The sequence below is a fragment of the Trichosurus vulpecula genome, chromosome 6, assembly GCF_011100635.1.
Source record: "Trichosurus vulpecula isolate mTriVul1 chromosome 6, mTriVul1.pri, whole genome shotgun sequence".
In the NCBI taxonomy this organism is placed as follows: Eukaryota; Metazoa; Chordata; class Mammalia; order Diprotodontia; family Phalangeridae; genus Trichosurus; species Trichosurus vulpecula.
Window position 1 is genome coordinate 90,791,954 of NC_050578.1, and position 6,068 is coordinate 90,798,021.

Below are 6,068 nucleotides of genomic sequence, written 5' to 3' on the forward strand. Positions count from 1 at the left end.
GTATTCTAATAATAAGTCAAATTTTCCTATTAATCTATGTCTCCACAGAGAATACAATGAGAAATTTTGGCAGATTGTGAAGATCGTTGCTTATAAATCAACATGAAACCTCTTTGAGGAGCCATTGACTAATGACATAAATTATTTCATTTCTCTTTTATTATATGATTGCAAATTAGTGGAAGGCTCAGTCAATATTGAGCGATTTCACTTCCAATTGATTTTATTTAGTTGTATCATTTGGTTTTATTGTCAATATATTCTTAATTCAAGATGATATGTTCTGTTCTGATGCTTCATAGATCATTTTGACATTGAAAGATAATGATCATGTGGTATGTCCTATTTTTCTTTAATTTTAAATTAATTCTTCAGTTTAACTGATCATTAGAAAAGTGAAAATGCTAGACCAAAGGTCTAGAGTCAATCGGAAAAGGTTCTTGTCTTTTAGTAACAGGAGATTAAATTTTAAACTAAATGATGTAAACCAGTACAACAAATTAATTGTAATCTAAGAGGGGAAAATATTTATGCCATCATTTTGGGACTCAGAAAATGAAAAGAAAAATAATGTCAAGACTAATGCTCTTATCTTAGATATTTTCTACAAATTTGTAGAAACTGCACATCTGAAAATTCTGCAACATTTTAATGAGACTTAAAGATTGGATGTGCTAAGTCATTCACAACTTGACTTGTTGACAAAAGAATGAGTGACTGCTGTTAGGTTTACTTCGGCAATGAAATTAATGACAAATATTTCCACAGTCAGCTTAACTGCCTCAAGAAGAAATCAGCAAAGCAGGCAACTTTAAATGTTTCTACTCAGGATAAGTAGGGAGGGTGCACTTAACCAACCAAATGATTTTAATTACAGCAAAAGTTGAGGAAAATAATAAGACTTTTTAAAAAAAAACTTATTATTTCAAGTCACCTCTAGTCCAAGTTATGGACTAGTCCCAGAGTCTTTGGAACTTTTAAAGACCAATTTCAAATGAATGCTACACAAAAACATCCAATGCGAACCAATAATTGGCTGAGGACCCTGTTTGTATCTAAAACCCTTTAGATTAGCCAGTTTCCTTATTTTGGTCTCTTTCAAAAAGATGATTTAAGGAAAGACCTCAAAATTAGTTATTTTGATATGTCAAAGTAAATTGATATAGACACATAATTTGGGAGAAATATTTGGTCCTAAGGATATTCAGCAACTCTGCTTCTACATTTTCCCCTGCACAAACCCTCCACTCTGAACAAGTGTTTGTTCATTTTTTCTCCCAAAGTCATATGTCTATCTTTCTAAATGTATTTATTCTTTTTTGTTTATTCCTGGAATGCCTTACTCCTTTTTCTTCTTTTTTTTTCTTTTTAAGTCCTAGCCTTTATTCATGTCTACTTTTTACAAAGACCTCTTTAGATTCTGTCTCAGAAAATAGCATATGCAGACCTCCAATACCACTACAAACCCAGGAAGGTGGGAATGCTACTACTGAGAAAAGAAAAGTCATTGCTAACTCTGAACGAAGGGACTTGACTTGGGCCGCAGCTCTAACCCCTCAACGGGACTGGGATGAAATACGATGATGAAGTAGCTGGATATTACCTAGAACCAGAGGGCTGTCCTCAAACACTCTTTCAATTGTTTACACCATTGACTCTCCTAGCCTTGGCACCTTCATCCTCTAGATAATGGAGAAAGAAATCATTTGAAATGGCTGTTCTTTATACTAGCCTGATTCCTTGAACTTTTGATTTTTGTTTTTAATGGCCAATTACAGGAAGCTATTTTTTGCAAAATGTTTTTTCAGGGGTCTGTTCTGCAAACATTTTATTTGGTTTTTCATTCAGATGCATTATCTAAGTTTTCTACTGTGTATCTAAGATATAAATTGAGGCAATTTTCTTATAACAGTTTATATGTCTTCAATAAATTGTTCAAGTTACTTCTACTGTGGCCCTTTAAGAATATTCCTTGGTATATTCAGCTTTTCTCCTACGATTCTTACTATGTTAATTTCCTCTGCATAAGTGGTTTTGGGTAGTTCCTGAAATATTTTTAAACTTTCTGCCCGACCCTGTGGGAGGATGCACTCATGCATGACTGTTAAAGCAAATGCCAGCTTTTTGGAATCATTCTGTTTATTTATAATTCCATAATTCTCCACTAGTTGGATTCACACCATAAAACACAAAAAGATTTTTGTCTTCCAGTATAAGAATGCACATCTTTTTTTGAAAATCATATGAGGCAGCATTTTTCTCCCATGTCATTACTAGGCATAATTTCTACAGCTGATATTAAGTGAAAAATTTATAAGACTAACTTCTTCAATTTTGCTCTCTTCAGACTTTAGTAAGTCCTTGATTTCATCTCTTAAGTCCTCCAAACTAGGTTTAGGGATGAAAACATGCCTTATGATTTCACTGCATTGGTTGGCAATGGATCCTTTTTGTGACTTAGAGGTGAGGGTATTGTTACGAAAAACACAGTATGAGCCTGGCTTATTACTGTTGAAATTTGATTCCAATTTTCTCATGTTATAGTAACAATGTATAATGAAAGCATTCATGTTTTCAGTACCTATCATGTACCCTCACAACTTGCCTTCCTCAGTGACATTGCTGATTGTAACAACAATGTTGCTAGCAGCTGCTGTGGAGGTGTAAGACCAATAGCACCAGCACACAGGAGGGCTGCTAGCACAGGTTCTTTGATCTACTTTTCTAAGGAAAGCAACTTTAAGGGGTTTACAATCTCACTTTAATCAAATATACATATATCATTCACTTAGTTCAGGGGAAAAAGTCACCACCCTGAACTTCAGAGCAAATAAAAACAGAAAAGACAAACAGATCAACAGAAAGGCTTTGTCTAATCAAGACATCACATGCACAGTCACCAAAAAGAAAAGCATCAACATCTGGGTTTTCAAAGCCAGGGGGCTCTGTGATGGCTACCCAGAATCTTGTCTGATCAAATCACACAACACTCTTGCAGTGAGTAAGAGCCCCAAAACAAAACACCAACCTCACATCTTATAAATCCTTCTCAGGATCAGAGGGCATCACAACCATGTGGCTGAAACCTATGTGAACTAGGTTTTTTTTGTTTCTTAAGCAGGTCAAAGAGTCTAGATTCAATCAAAGAAACAAAAGATAACAAAAAGTCCACTTTGCTTGCCATTACATTTGAAAGGCAAGACTTATCAAAGGTACTTGATTATCTTAGCATTCTAAAAGAGAAAACAAAAAAAAAAAAATCCTACCCTAATTACCATAAAACTGATTTGCACCAGTATATGATGCCTTCTTGTTTAATCAGAACAGGAAAAAAACATTACTCAGTTTTTCATGCTGATCATTATTATAGTCAAATGATAGATACTTTTTTTTTTTTTGCTTTTTGGCAGGGCAATTGGGGTTAAGTGGTCACACAGCTAGTACAAGTGTCAAGTATCTGAGGCTGGATTAGAACTCAGGTCCTCCTGACTCCAGGGCCAGTGCTCTACTCACTGAGCCACCTAGCTGCCCCAAAATGATAGATACTTAATAAGTGTTCATTCACTTGAATGGAACTAATAATTAAATCCCTGTGGGTTCAATTTTCACTTCCATGCAAATAATTCTTAAATCCCTATATACTGCCTAATATTTCTCCTGAACTCTCATCCCATATTACCAAATATCTGCTAAGTATCACCAACTGTGTGTTGGACCTCTATACCTTGATGTGCCTTTTCAAATAACAAGCCAAATAGAACCCATTTTATTCCTGCACTCTCTTTCCTCAATTCCTATATTTCTGTTAAGGCTGCCACTATCCATCTATTCATTCAAGCTTCTACCTCCCAAGACAGCTTTGACTTTTTTCTCCCTTAACTCCCATATTCAACATATCTCTAAGCTTTGTTGATTTCCTCTTCCATAATCTTGCAACCCCTTCTCTGTATGGCTACCATCATAACAAAATCATCATCCCTTTTGCCTCAGTGAATAATTTTAGCCTTTTTAATCAATCAGTATTTATTGTTTTTAATGTGTGCCAGGCACTGTACTTTGCTTAGGATACAAAAAAGACAAAAAAATGCTTAACACAATTCACTTAGCTTCTCTGAGGTAAGGAAACTGAGGGTGAGAAGTTACATAATTTTCAGAAGATGCCTCAGCTAATAAGGATCTGAGGTGGGATTTGACTCCAACTCTTCCTTACACCAACTCCAGAACTCTATCTACTAGAAAATATTGTATCATATGATTTTCTGACCATCAACAAGATCTTTCTAATAACGTTTTCCCAATTACACATTAAAACATTTTTAACATTTTTTAACCTTTTGCGTTCCAAATTCTATTCTTTTCCTTTGTCCTGCCCTTCCCCTTCCCTGAGATGGTAAGCAATCCAATATAGTTTGTGGATGTGTAGTCATGTAAAACATTTCCATATTATTCATTTTGTACAAGAAGACTGAAACAAAGAAAGTCACAAATGGTATCCTTCAGTCTGTATCCAGAAAACATCAGTTTGTTTGTTTGTTTGTTTTGCTTTTTTTCCCCCTCTCGAAGCAGAGAGCATGTTTCATCATGAGTCCTTTGGGGTTGTTTTGGATCATTGCATTGCTGAGAATAGCTGGATGATACACAGTTCTTTATTATACAATATTTTTGTTACTATGCACAATCATCTCCTGATTCTGCTCACTTCACTTTCATCAGTTCATGTAAGTATTTCCAGGTTTTTTTTTTCTAAAATCATCCTGATTGCCATTTCTTATAGCACAATAATATTCCACAGCAATTATACACCGCAGCTTTTTCATCCATTCCCCAATTGATGGGCATCCCCTCAATTTCCAATTCTTAGCCACCACAAAAAGATCTGTTATAAATATCTTTGTACAAATAAGTCCTTCCCCCCGTTATTTATCTTTTGGAGTTACATACCTAGCAGTGATCTTTCTGGATCAAAGGGTATGCAGTTTTATAGCTCTTTGGGCATAGTTCCAAATTGCTCTCCAGAATGGTTGGATCATTTCACAATGCCAACAACAGTGCATTAGTTTCCCAGTTTTCCCACATCACTTCCAACATTTGACATTTTCCTTTTTTTGTCATACTAGCCAATCTGATAGATGCGGTATGGCACCTCAGAGTTGTTTTTATTAGTATTTCTCTAATCAGTAGTGATTTAAAGCATTTTATATGACTATAGATAGCTTTGATTTCTTTGTCTGAAAACTGCCTATTCATATCTTCTGACTACTTATTAATGGAGGAATGACTTGTATTCTTTCAGTTCTCTATATATTTAAGAAATGGAGCCTTTATCAGGGAAACTTGTTGCAAAATTTCCCCCAGTTTTCTTCTTTTCTTCTAATTTTGGTTGCAGCAGTTTCATTTGTTTAAAAACTTTTTAATTTTATATAATCAAAATTATTTTACATTTTATAATGCTCCCTATATCTTTTTTGGTTGTAAATTTTTCCCTTATCCATATTTCTGACCTGTAAATTATTTCATGCTCTACTAACTTACTGATGTTCTCACTCTTTCTGTGTAAATCATATAATCATTTTTACCTTATCTTGGTATACTGTGTGAGATGTTGTTCTATATCGAGTTTCTACTATATTATTTTCAAATTTTTCCAGCAATTATTATCAAATGATGAATTTTTGTTCCAAAAACTTGGATCTTGGGTTTTATCATATAATAGATTAGTACAATCATTTACAATAATTTATTATGTACTTGATCCATTCCATTGATCCACCACTCTATTTCTTAGCCACTACCAGCTTGTCCTGATAATTATTGCTTTATAATGCAGTTTGAGATCTGGTACAGCTAGACTGCTTTCCTTCATATTTTTTTTCATTGATTCCCTTGATTTCCTCGATCTTTTATTCTTCAAGATGTACAAAATCTTTTTTTTTGGTAAAGAAACCAGCAGGTAGTAGATGATCTATTTCCAGTTTAGGGAACAGTCAAGAGTAAAAAAAAAATTACACCATGGACCATATCAGAAATTTGAGATAGGCTTCAGATACTAAGGTAATAGTAGTGTCGGG